Genomic DNA, 14,991 nt, shown 5'->3' on the forward strand with positions numbered 1-14,991 from the left:
AGTTCATGTCATGCCAACCTATTGCATTGAGAAAACAAATAAGGCTTCTGGCAATGACAGTGATCATCTACAATGGTACTGATTGAGCCAGTCATTTCCAGCAATTAATATTTATAGATTGGAGCTATTAGTGGGCGTCTTTATCTACCAAAATGTTGCCTTGGGCACTGGATTCCTAAACAGATACAGTTAGTACAAATGCTGTAAAAGGATAATGAAGTGATTTTTTTTGTTCACTTTAAAGATTTATAATTTTTTGTTCACTTTAAAGATTTACATATTGATTATTGATCTCAAAACTGAGGAAAGAGCAATTGTTTAACACATGTGTGCGTGCTCACACACACACACACAATACCCTAAGGTGCCACAAGGACTCCTCGGTTTTTTTGCTGATACAGACTAACACGGCTACCACTGAAAACTGATACATGGAGTTAGTTAGGACTCTAATTTAAATGTTGATTTCAGAATTTTCTTGTAACTTGCTAAATGTTTCAATTGTTCACCCACTAAAATACAGATCTGCATACTGAGTGTCCTTTCTGGTATCTGGAGAGGAGTACAAGAGATGCAGCTGCCACAATCATTCATGTTAGCATGGTAATCTTGGCTGGAACTCATTCCTCAGACTTATTTCATTATGCATCAAGAGGCCATATATATATAATATCAGAGTTGGAAGGGACCTCAGGAGGTCATCTAGTCCAACCCCCTGCTCAAAGCAGGACCAATCCCCAATTTTTGCCCCAGATCCCTAAATGGCCCCCTCAAGGATTGAACTCACAACCCTAGGTTTAGCAGGCCAATGCTCAAACCACTGAGCTATATGTTATCATGATGAAAATACTGCAGACTCAGAGAAAGTACCAAACAGTCACTTAATACATAAGGGCTCTAACAATTATTCTTGTCATAAGAACAGCATTCACACTGAAAAGGCCAAACCTTAGTTTCATGAGTAGTTTCCATGAAGTCGATAGGACTATTTGTGATTATAAGGCAAGTAGTATTTGGATCTTTGTATCTACATAAGATCTTATATTTAGCGCTTATCCAGCACCTTTTATCCATAGATCTGAAAGTGTTTTACAAGAGAGGCTAGTATCACTATCCCCATTTTACAGATGGAGAACTTGAGACAAGAGTGGCAATGTGGTTTGTCCAGAGTCATGCAGCAGGATAATGGCAGAGCCAGAAATAGAACCCAGGTCTCCTGAGTCCCACTCCAGTGCTGTATGCACACTATCCTCCATAAATACACACTATTGGTCAGTGATTGCTTTATAAATATTGTATAGATTGTCCTATTATTTCAATCAGGACATTATTAAAAGGTTCAAAGTGCTACTGCTGACAATTTTGAAAATTTAGAAAACACACATGTATTTTATTTGACAATTCATACTGTCTGTCAAATATTTTTGCTTTTAATTTTACGCACAATTCTAAATCCACAGTATTTTATGGCATATTTTCTCAGCTTGATTGAATAGGGATACAAGGAGTGACTGCAACAGATAGAAAGTTGGAAAAATAGGGGTGGTGTTTTGTTTTGTTTTGTTTTGTATGTGCAGTAGAGGCTCTGGCATATGTTTCACGTCTTGAGAATGAATGTGATCTACCAATGTTAAAAGCAAATCAGAATCAGCATGAAACAGAAGACGCACTGTTGAGAATAAAGCAAACTGATAACAACTGTCCAGTAGTTAATGAAAATGGATGTAAAAGAAATGAACAACAGAGAAAGAAATAACACAAGGAAGCCTGCTCAGACAGAGGCTCAAAAATGAAATAGAATTGTTTATTTTCTTAATTTGGCAACCTACTGTAAAATAGATGATAAACTTCACACACACTAATACTGTAAACAAAGGGAAAATATATTTCATTTTTAAGTTATCCTATATATAACACTGACTTCTGTTCTAGAGTCTTCTGTTAGGAATATTCCTCCCTTTCATCACATTAAATACTTATTTCCTCCCTGTATCTATCAACTACTGTGGATTTGCCCTAAAAATGTACGGAGCAAGAGCTATTAAGGTTTTTTTAATAGTAATTCAAATTGAGAATCTGTTTCATAAATTTCTTTTTAGCTATTCCAATCCTTTTTTTAATTGTTCAAGCTTGTCACCTCATGTGTCTCTCCAAACTTGTTATGAATGTAATTACAATAAATTACTTGAAAAAAGACATTATTTAGAAGTGTGTTATAGTTATCCAGAAACAGCTAGTTTTGTTTTAAGTATAGCTATTTAAAAGTAAAATTCTCAGCGGTAGCGGGCATTAAAACTGAAATCCATTTAGCTCTAATGACTCCTGTTTCATGTGAACTTCCTGTTTCTTCAGCATAGTAAAGGGAAAACAGGTTTTCTTTCTCTCAGCATACTGAGCATATAATGTCACCTTATTTATCAAGTCTTCAGTATCCTGAAGAGAAATGTGTACCTTGGTTTGCCCCTTGGCTTATTATTTTATTGCTGCTGGAAACTAGAGGGAAAGAGAAATAATAAAATAATTCACTCCAATAGTCTGCTAGGTATTATAGAAATAGTCTGCTATAGCTGCTCTCTGGTGCTCAATCTTTTCACCCTTCAAATGACAGTGTGTGGTTGGAATTTCTGCCCTAGCCAATACAGAACCATGCCACTCTGATAATTAGGAGGAGAATATAGATGCATTATCAACTAATTGTAGGGAGAGATTACCTTTCTAAAATTACTCTTAAAATGTTAGAAAGACAAGCTGTGAGGTAATATCTTTTATTGGACCAATGTCTGTTGGTGAAAAATACAAGGTTTCAAGCTCTTCTTCAGGTCTGGAAAGATACTCCGAGTATCACAGCTAAATATAAGGTGGAGCAGATTGTTTAGCATAAGTAATTAGCAGATACTATAAGAGACTATTCAAGGCAAAAAAGCCAGTTAACGCCTTTGCAGTCATGGACAAAAAAAAGGGTTACTGATTTTTGCAATAAGCTATAAATACAGTGTCTTTGTTAAATCCATCACTTTTAGTGCCTAGCAAAATTATGAATTTAAACTTCCAGGCTCATCTTTCTGAAGGTTTCTTCTGAGGATGAGGACTGAGAGATCAGCTATGGAGTGATTGGTTTGTGAAAAGTGTTCACCTATGGGTGAAACGGTGTTTTTGTCTTTTTTGTGTGCAAGTTAATTCAACAGAATATGATTGTTTTGTTTAATTCACATAGTTGTTATAGAAGCATTTAGTGCACTGGATGGCAGGCACCACATGTTGTGATAGGCATGTGTAAGGTGTGTTGAGGAGAGTATTGATTATCTCGGCAATGGAGAAATGCCTGCAGGTTTTGCATCTGTTGTTCTGGCAGTGTCTGATGCAGCTTTGAGTTGGTCTGTTCTGGCCTGTGGGGAGTTTGCTTCTGATTGTGAGCTTAGAGGGAAGGGGGAGAGTATTTGAAGGCCAGAAGAGGGCGAGTCAGGAAAAATTTCTTTCAGAATATCACCCGTCACGTATGGGTTGTAATTTTTTAATGATACCCTGTAGAGCTTCCAGTGTGGAGAAAATATCTCTAGCTCAGCTTTATTAAGCACCCACCTAGACAACATGAGCCAGTTCCAGAGCTGCTGTAGATTCACTGATTCACACAAGCTCAGTATCTGGACTCTGAGGGAATACAAACTTGGTCATGAATTTGAGGAAGATCCTACTTATTGTCTAAGGAAAACACACCATTTCAAAAATATGCTTTTTTGAACAGAGAGGCTATCTTGAAAACATCTTCTGTGGATCTAATTTGCACTGCAATGCAGAAAATGGGGAGAACTATTTCGGAGATATTTTGCTATGGGCTGGCAAATCTTCTTTAAAGTCAATGTTAAAAAGTCTGAACTTTCTAGCAGTTACCACGTATAGTGATTCCCATACTTTCCTCACTAGTGTTATTTCTAGGCAAGCCTAACAAATTCTTCAGAGAAACTAAAACAAACAAACAAAAAACCTAGAGCTGGTCAGAAATTTTCCAGCAGGACATTTGGAAAATGCTGGTTCATGAAAATTGATCTATTCTTCAGGACAGAAACAAGGCAGCTTTATGATGGAAATCTGCCAGGTTGGCCGTTTCTCTAGCTCCCCAAAAGGTGAGCTGCTTAGGAGCTTGGGAGAAAAAGGGTTTTCAGGCTCCCCACAGCACTACTGAGTGGACAGACGGGGATCCCAGGGAGCATATTTTCTTGTGGACCACCAAACCATTCCTAATGCCTTGAACAAAATATTGCAGCTTTCAACTTATGCCAGAAAATTCAAGTTTTTGGCTTTTTGACCCAAAATTTCTCATGGAACTTGAATTCCGTTTTCTGGCCAGCTCTAAAAAACCCAGCTATCTATGTCATTTGTCAGTGGGGATAAATTTTCTTTCTGATCCTCAGGGGTTACCCCTTTTCCTTCTTCAGACATACTAAGATATCTTATAATCATCTAGACATAATGGTGCTTCTGGTCCCATTGAACAATTATACTCATCATCAACTATCAGAATAAGGAGGGGAAAGTCTCAATGGAAGCACCTGCTGGCCTTTGAAATGGCCAATTCCCATGGCAGGGTACCACAGGGACAGAGTGGGATCAGGTCATGAAGCAGGTCTTCTCTTCCACGGCTGGTCCTGCTAAAGCCTCACCCTGGTAAATCTGAGTGGCACACTTATTAACATCGATGTATGTCACATCAGCACTAAAATATCCTTTTTTATATTGTCTGTAGGAAAACAGTGATTTTCAATAAGTTTTATGTGCAGTTATACCATACTGTTTAAGTTATGGGGTAGGCTTCACTTTAATTGGCAACCATTTGTGCATAGTTTTTCTTTTAGTAACACCCACTGAGAAACTTCCGGATGCATTTTCCCTTAGTGGTTTTGTCCTCCATTTAGCTAACATTGATTTCTTTTCCCCCTGTATTTCTAATGAAGCAGAAACCAACCCAGCTTCCTTTTGTTTATACTTTTGCCTATACATTAGCAATATCAAAAATACTCAAAGGAATGCACACAGCTTTGAGATGAATGTTAGTGAATGTTAATGAAGGGCATGCCAAAAAGGGGGAGAGATCATGGGGTTTGATGGCTCATATAAACATGCTCACAGTTCTTTTTAAAAAGTTATTTCTTAATGAAATAGGATTATACTTTTATATATATATTTTTAGAAACAGGAAGACATTTACCACTAAACTATAATGTTCTTCAGATAACCACTTTTGGGGACTTAGTAAGTTCAGTGTTTCCTCTTTTGCACAACACTGAGAGTGGAACTACTCACAAGTGTGGATTACTGAAGGGGAAATCCAGAGAATTTTTGTGGTTCCACAAAACCACAAGAATGTTTTTGAAAGCCAATATTTACAAGGAGACTAAAACGTCTAAAAGGAGCCCAACCCAGAAAGTTGTACAAAGTTGGGAATTCTAGAACCCCAGAAGATTTATAGGTTTACATGTTCAGAATCTCACAAATCTAAGGGCAGATCTTAGAATATAAGAATATGGAAAGCAAACGCAAGCTAAATTGCTGTAGCAGTAGTAAATGAAACCAAAATTTCGCCCAGATTTGCAGATAGCCAAGAAACTTCAGATATGCTAATATATCTTATAATTATACTAAATAGGAAAGCTCTTCCATACATCTGTTAAATTATTATTCAATAATATTTTAATAAATTTTAGATTATTATTTACCTCTAACCGAAATTAAATTGGATTTGTTTGCCATCCTTGCAGATGTAGTTTTATGCTTTATTAAACTCAGAAAAATTAACTGTCAAAAGACCAAAACAGTAGCAAATAGTAACAGCCATTGTAACAAAGTTAACAAACTTCATTGACATATTTTAGGAGCACTTGTGAGCTGCCAGTCTAAGTGGGATAGATATTAGTTTCTAATATGGTAATTAAAATTAATTTTGTAACATGGCATCACAGAACCGTAGGGTTAGACAGGAACACAAGGGTCATCCAGTTTAACTCCACATATTGCCTTGAATCTGTCTGTCCATTTTATTGTCATTAGAGTTTCATCATGAATCAGGAAACGTCTATGGTAATATGAAAACCAGATACATCCCCTGTGATGTTCCCCTCTGGTGGTATCTGGATTGGTGATCTGCTAGACCACTGCAATCCCTGACTCTGGGAACCAGCCTTACCCTGTTCTGCTGTGAGAACCCCCAATCCTGGGCTGTTCACGCACAGCCTCTGGCATGTAAGCTGCTCCCAGCTACTTACAAGCATATTACACTAGCCAATATCTCCAGTCCTAGACGCAAGCCTCGGAACCTCCATCTTGCAGTGTCCAGTTATGCCCACTGCGCACTACACGCTTATATAAGTTTGTCAATTTAACAAAGAAATTGATATGTACCAGGCTTGTTCTCCCAAGGGGAGTCTCTGACACACTGTAAATCAAATGCACTGCTTCAGGTAGAATAAACAAACAGATTTATTAACTATAAAGGTAGATTTAAGTGATTATAAGTCAAAGTATAACAAGTCAGACTTGGTCAGACGAAATAAAAGCAAAAATCATTCTAAGCTGAACTTAACACTTTCAGTGTCCTTACAAACTTAGATGCTCCTCACCACAGGCTGGCTCTTCAGCCAGGCTCTGCCCTTTGATCCGTAGTTAAGCTGCTTGGTGGTGGTGGTGTCTGTAAATGTAGGTGGAAGAGAGAGAGCATTGCAAAATGTCTCTCCCTTTTATCATGTCCTTTCTTTCCTCTTGGCTTTGCCCCTCCCCCTCCTCCCCCCTTCACAGTCAGGTGAGCATTACCTCATGGCAGTTCCAAACTGGCCAAAGGAAGGGGTGTGACTCCCTGGAGGGTCTAACAGATTCTTTTGTTGCTGACTAAACCAGTGTTCATTGTTCCTGTGAGGCTGGGCTGGGTCTGTCCCATCCATGCCCTAATGAGGTGTGAACTGCCTGTCTGCTCTTGGAGAGTTTTTACCTGGGCTTGCTTTAAGCCACGAGGATACATTTTCAGCCTCATAGCTATATACATTAAATTATAATCTATAACATTACTGTAACAATTACTAAAACATCACTATAACAACCATGCCCAGTGCATTATGAGCCTTCCAAAGACACCCAACATGACAAACTTTGCATTGGATACCACACAATCATTTTATAAAGATAAACATGGGGGTGTAGGGTGTTCCCCCAAGGTACACAGCGGCACATCCCCGTCAACTCATATTAACAGTTCCCATGGGCTATAACGCATGAAATGAACCAGGACTTTAGGATCCAATATTGGAAATCATTACACTGATGAGTAGGCAACTGAATGTTTTTTAAACTTGTAGATTCTGAGAACATTTTGAAAAGGGGGCTTATAGATAGACTGAATAGGACTATGTCCTTGTTACCTTACTCAGGTGTGTAGTTACTCTGAGAGTAAGGAGAACAAGATTTGTTCCGTATTTCTATAAGATGGTAAAATAAAACATAAAATTATTAAAAGCTATTTTCATGTATGACAAATATTGTACCTGTCCTTAAACTTCCAATTTACCAACACAAGGCCAGATTTTTTTTTTTTTTTTTTGTGAACTTTTTTGTGAATATCCCTATTCTTGTATGGTTCACTTTATGGCTATGCACTAAATGGGAGATAAGAGATTTAGGACCATTTGCTGAGGGTGCCATCTGGCCTTGTCACCTGTCTGTACAGTGAGTGGGAGCACAGCTGGAGTAACTGTTCTCCAGGTTAGAGGAAAGTGTACTATGCGGATGGTGACATTATAAGCACACAGGGACAAAATCAGAAAGGCTAAGGCACAAAATGGTTAGACCTAGAAAGGGACAGAAAAGGCAGTAAGAAAAGATTCTATAAATATATTAGGAGGGAGAGAAAGACCAATGTATGTCTGCTACTTGACGGGGTAGAGGAGCTGATAACAGATGACATCAAGAAAGCTGAGGTGTTTTGCTTCACTCTTCACTAAAAATGTTAATTGTGACCAGACACTTAACACAGATAATATTAACAAGAAGGAAGAAGGAACATAAGCCAAAATAGGGAAAGAAGAGGTTAAATAATATTTAACTAAATTAGATGTATTCAAGTCAGCAGGGCCTAATGAAATTAATCTTAGGGTATTTATGGAATTAGCTGAAGCAATCTCAGAACCATTAGCAATTATTTCTGAAAACTCATGGACAGGTGAGGTCCAAGAGGACTGTAGCATGGTGAACATAATACCTATCTTTAAAAGGTGAAACAAAGTGGAAACAGAGAATTATAGACCAGTCTGCCTAACTTCAGAACCTGTAGAAATACTGGAACAAATTATAAACAATCAATTTTTAAGCATTTAGAGCATAAGATGATAATAAATAACAGCCAACAGGGATTTGTCAAGACCAAATCATGGCAAACTAACCAAATTTCCTTCTTTTATATGATTACTGGCCTAGGGTTGGGAGGAAGCTGTAGATGTGATATAGCTTAAGTTTTGTAAGGCTTTTAACACAGTTCCACATGATATTCTCATAGGCAAAATAGGAAATTGTGGTCTAGAAGAAATAACTATAAAATAAGTGTATAACCGGCTGACAAACCATACACAAAGAGTAGTTTTCAATGGTTCACTGTCAAACTGGAAGGATTTACCTAATGGGGTCCTGCAGAGGTCTATCCTGGATCCAGTACTTCAATATTTTCATTGATGACTTGGAAAATAGAGTGTAGAATATGCTTATAAAATTTGCAGATGATACTAAATTGGGAGTGGTTGCAAGCACTTTGGAGGATAGGATTAGAATTCAAAATGACCTGGACCACACAACAAAAACACTAACCCAGGAACCTATTCTTGCAACAAAGCCCATTGCCAACTGTGTCCACATATCTATTCAGGGGACACCATCATAGGGCCTAATCACATCAGCCACACTATCAGAGGCTCGTTCACCTGCACATCTACCAATGTGATATATGCCATCATGTGCCAGCAATGCCCCTCTGCCATGTACATTGGCCAAACTGGACAGTCTCTACGTAAAAGAGTAAATGGACACAAATCAGACATCAAGAATTATAACATTCAACAACCAGTCAGAGAACACTTCAATCTCTTTGGTCACTCGATTACAAACCTAAAAGTGGCAATTCTTAAAAAAAACCTTCAAAAACAGACTCCAACAAGAGACTGTTGAATTGGAATTAATTTGCAAACTGGACACCAATACATTAGGCTTGAATAAAGACTGAGAGTGGATGTGCCATTACACAAAGTAAAACTATTTCCCCATGTTTATTCCCCCCCCCCCCAGCCCTACTGTTCCTCTGATGTTTTTGTCAACTGCTGGAAATGGCCCACCTTGATTATCACTACAAAAGTTTTTTTCTTTCCTGCTGGTAATAGCTCACCTTACCTGATCACTCTCATTACAGTGTGCATGGTAACACCCATTGTTTCATGTTCTCTATGTATATAAAATCTCCCCACTGTATTTTCCACTGCATGCATCCGATGTAGTGAGCTGTAACTCACGAAAGCTTATGCTCAAATAAATTTGTTAGTCTATAAGGTGCCACAAGTACTCCTTTTCTTTTGAAAGAGAATAGAGACATTACCACCCTCTGTTATCAGAGCAAGACTTAGCTCTGTGTCTCTTCTTTACTGCATATGGAGGGATGGGGCAGATTTATTCCCAACTAATTTCCCACACCAATGTCATTAGATAAGGTTTGCAAACAAAGAAAATGTCTTTTGTCAAAAGAAACATGTGTTCTGACATTATTTCTATACATTCTCAATTTACCTGATTTATGTATGAAGGTATGATTATTTACATCTGAGAGGACTCACAAGATAATATATTTAAATGGGTCTTTCTTCCCCCTAATTATTCTTCTCTAGCTACTATGACAATTATCCCTTATCAGTTTCCCAGGTTTATATATGCTTATGTAGGCATTATATATGTTAAGGGAATGGTTTCCCAGACTATCTGGAATTCTATGGACATAGAGGCACCCAAGATTATTATGTACAGTTTAACATATATGACAGGTTTCAGAGCAACAGCCATGTTAATCTGTATTCGCAAAAAGAAAAGGAGTACTTGTGGCACCTTAGAGACTAACCAATTTATTTGAGCATAAGCTTTCATGAGCTTCAGCTCACTTCATCGGATGCATACTGTGGAAAACACAGAAGATGTTTTTATACACACAGACCATGAAAAAATGGGTGTTTATCACTACAAAAGGTTTTCTCTCCCTCCACCCCACTCTCCTGCTGGTAATAGCTTATCTAAAGTGATCACTCTCCTTACAATGTGTATGATAATCAAGGTGGGCCATTTCCAGCACAAATCCAGGGTTTAACAAGAACGTCTGAGGAACAGTGGGGGGGGGGGGGAGGGGGGAGGAATAAACAAGGGGAAATAGGTTACTTTTTTATAATGAATCAACCATTCCCAGTCTCTATTCAAGCCTAAGTTAATTGTATCCAATTTGCAAATTAATTCCAATTCAGCAGTCTCTCGTTGGAGTCACATTGTAAGGAGAGTGATCACTTTAGATAAGCTATTACCAACAGGAGAGTGGTTTGAGGTCGGGGGGGGGGGGGGGGAACCTGGATTTGTGCTGGAAATGGCCCACTTTGCATGTGTAAGTGGAGCATGACTCATGGGAATCTTCCTCATGAACAATCTAGGGGTCAGAATCTCTATTGCCCTGTACTTTGTATAGGTTTCAGAGTAACAGCCGTGTTAGTCTGTATTCGCAGAAAGAAAAGGAGTACTTGTGGCACCTTAGAGACTAACGAATTTATTTGAGCATGAGCTTTCGTGAGCTACAGCTCACTTCATCAGATGCATACCGTGGAAACTGCAGCAGACTCTATATATACACAGAGAATATGAAACAATACCTCCTCCCACCCCACTGTCCTGCTGGTAATAGCTTATCTAAAAGCCATTTCCAGCACAAATCCAGGTTTTCTCACCCTCCACCCCCCCACACAAATTCACTCTCCTGCTGGTGATCACCTTTGTATAGTTATTTACACTGGTAAAAAGTGGCTGAAAACCACTGCATCAGTGGCGCTTTACACCCACATTGTACTGATGTAAATTATAGCACATAGTCCAGGGAAATGGAGAATTAGGCCCCAGGCCTAGGCCATTGTCCTCTATTGTCTAATAAATTAAATGAAAAGGTAGAGATCAGTGCAGGGATCATAAGCAACTACTCATTTTCATGAGCGATTGTTCTGTTCTTTGTTCTGTTAAATATTGTTCTGGTGGAGCACATAATGAATAATTATAGAATATGGATTCAGTTCTATTTTTTAAATTTCCATAAAGTCTACTTCCTTTGAAGATTGCAAAAGAGATTTTTCTTAAAATACTTGCTACTCAAAATAAAATAATATTAGCCTACAGTATTCACACCAGTTACAAAACATTGTTTCTCTTATACTGGCTGCCAATATAAACATTTTTGACATAGCCTTCACCAAGTGTACAAGTGTTACCTTGATAGCAAGAAATTCTATATCACTTCTTTGCAAAAGTCAAACATTCAATCACAGAGTACCAGGACATATGGAAAAAACATTTATATAAAAAAATTACAAGAGAGAAGAAAGAAAGAAATCTTTCTTTTTATCAGAGTTCAAATCACAAGAAGTCTATTAGCTTACAAAAAGAAACCTCTGAGTATATGAACATTCTGATCCAGAATATGAATGAAAAAATTAAATTAATACTTGTAGTATCTGAAAGCAGTTATTGTGAATCATCTTGTGACTACTGGCCAATGAAAAGAAGCCGGAATGTGAGATCTATTTTCACTATTTATGCACTGGATGTGGAAAATCTACCTGAGTATTCATGTTTGTTGGATTTCCTTTTGAAAGGGTGTAAATGCCTATGACCCGTCTATATTTCCTTGGCTATAATGCTATGAAAATTGTATTGTGTACATATCAAAGTCACAGGGCTACAGGCAAGATGTCTGGTAAATGCCCAACCACAGTGGTTGCCATTAAAGCGTTTTCATCTGTTACTGTACAATGGTATCTGAAATTATAATAGTTTTTCTCAATACCTAAAATAGGAGCTATTGAGGTAAAGGTTGGCATTTTTGACTTTTTCACAATTTGTACTCTATAATATTTTTAGGGCTGTTGGTTAATCACAAATAACTCATGTTACATAGCTGCACTCAAAAACAAAACAATGTAAAACTTTAGAGCCTACAAGTCCACTCAGTCCTACTTCTTGTTCAACAAATTGCTAAGACAAACAAGTTTGTTTACATTTATGGGAGATAATTTTGCCCACTTCTTATTTACTATGTCACCAGAAAGTGAGAACAGGAATTCACATGGCACTTTTGTAGCTGGCATTGTAAGGTATTTATGTGCCAGATATGCTAAACATTTGTATGTCCCCTCATGCTTTGGCCACTATTCCAGAGGACATGCTTCCATGCTAATGACGCTCGTTAAAATAATAATGCATTAATTACATTTGTGACTGAACTCCTTGGGGGAGAATTGTATGTCTCCAGCTCTGTTTTACCCTCTTTCTGCCATATATCATATTATAGTAGTCTCGGATGATGACTCAGCAAATGTTGTTCATTTTAAGAACACTTTCGCTGCAGATTTGACAAAATGCAAAGAAGGTACCAATGTGAGATTTCTAAAGATAGTTACAGCACTTGACCCAAGGTTTAAGAATCTGAAGTACCTTCCAAAATCTGTGAGGGACTAGGTGTTGAGCATGCTTTCAGAAGTCTTAAAAGAGCAACACTCTGATGCGGAAACTACTGAAACCGAATCACCAAAAAAAGAAAATCAACCTTCTGCTGGTGGTATCTGACTCAGATGATGAAAATGACATGCATCAGTCTGCACTTCTTTGGATCATTATCAAGCAGGACCTGTCAGCAGCATGGATGTATGTCCTCTGGAATGATGGTTGAAGCATGAAGGGACGTATGAATGTTTAGCACATCTGGCATGTAAATATCTTGCGATGCCAGCTATAACAATGCCATGTGAATGCCTGTTCTCACTTTCAGGTCACATTGTGAACAAGGTGCGGGTAGCATTATCTCCTGAAAATGTAAACAAACTTGTTTGTCTGAGCAATTGGCTGAACAAGAAATAGGACAGTAGGCTCTAAAGTTTTACATTGTTTTATTTTTGAATGCAGAGGTTTTTTGCACATAATTCTACATTTGTAAGTTCAGCTTTCATGACAAAGAGATAGCACTACAGTACTTGTATTAGGTAAATTGAAAAATACGATTTCTTTTGTTTTTTACAGTGCAAATATCTGTAATCAAAAATAAATAAAAGTGAGCACTGTACACTTTGTATTCTATGCTGTAATTGAGATAAATATATTTGAAAATGTAGAAAACATCAAAAAATATTTAAATGGTATTCTATTGTTAACATTGCGATTAATCACATGATTAATCATGATTAGTTTTTTAATCACTTGACAGCCCTAATATTTTTGTGATCTAATACAATACCTTTAATGAGAGATTAAAATATATATTCATTTCCTCTCACATCCCATAGTGTGAGAAAAGCACATGTAATTTCCTCACTTTCTCCTCCCTCATCTTCTCCTTCCCTGCAACTTCATGGAGGTCTCCTGATTCGGGATGGGACAGATTACTAAATCACTTCACTTATTTGGTAGGCTAGATTGATCTCTGACATCAGTTCAATTGAACTTAATTCACACGAGGGATACATTTGTCCCAGCTACTCCTACACTACTGGCTCCTCCTTTGAATTCCTAATTCAGTCTCCATCAGGAGATGTTGTGGTCCAATATCTGCAGCACTAATCAGCTTGATTCCACTGCTTCTGCCTTGTAATGTTAGATATTTGGCAAGGGGCCAATTCTGTGGCAATTCCTATGATCATTATGTCACTGGGACCTTGATTTTAAAACATTGGGAACATACAGTGAGATACTGTTTTACAGTGTAGCATACTTGTACCTCATGCTAAAACTTATACCTGGAAGAAGAGGTGGAAATCACACTGATATTTGACTATACCAATAGACACAACCTACATTTTGAGGAGTTTCTCTGCCTACCTGTCACATGAAGGCAAGAACAATGACAAGAATCTCTGTGGCGACAAAGACACCAGCAAGCTAGAGGGGATCATATCAACCAGAGCACCTTATTTCAATAAAAAGAAGAGGAGTACTTGTGGCACCTTAGAGACTAACAAATTTATTAGAGCATAAGCTTTTGTGGGCTACAGCTCACTTCATTGGAATGGAACATATAGTAATGGAACATTCAATGCATCCGATGAAGTGAGCTGTAGCCCACGAAAGCTTATGCTCTAATAAATGTGTTAGTCTCTAAGGTGCCACAAGTCTTCCTTTTCTTTTTGCGGATACAGACTAACACAGCTGCTACTCTGAAACTTCTCAGAATGGTTTCTACTTCAGGATAACTTTGACACACCTTCTCCATATTGGGCTAACATAAATATAAATAATGTAAATAGATGGTGCAGTGTCTGTAATTTGAGAAGAAATGTAGAATGAAGATTTGGTAATTTAACAATAGGAAAAAATGATGTAACGTTAAAAAACTGTAGTTAACAGTAGTTAGTATGCCTGCGGTTCAGTATAAAATGCAATGGCATTTACTTGTGCTTAACATTAATGGTTTCGTAGGGAATGGTCTTTCACAATTTGGCAGATCTGGCTTAACTAGATAAAACTGTAAAGAATGTATCAGATCTGACGATGAAATATATGTGTGTGTGTGTGTGTGTGTGTGTGTGTGTTTGATACAGTCATGGAGTTAGTAAAAGTCAGAAAAGCAAACCTACTGGCAGCTAAAAATGCCATACTTCTATTTCTGAAATCTTGTTTGCTCCTTATTCCTTCTAAGAACCTGCAAAAAGGCAGTGTGATGAACTGGGGTGATCTTCAGCTGCTGGA

This window comes from Eretmochelys imbricata, chromosome 1 (genome assembly GCF_965152235.1).
Source record: "Eretmochelys imbricata isolate rEreImb1 chromosome 1, rEreImb1.hap1, whole genome shotgun sequence".
NCBI classification, from domain to species: Eukaryota; Metazoa; Chordata; order Testudines; family Cheloniidae; genus Eretmochelys; species Eretmochelys imbricata.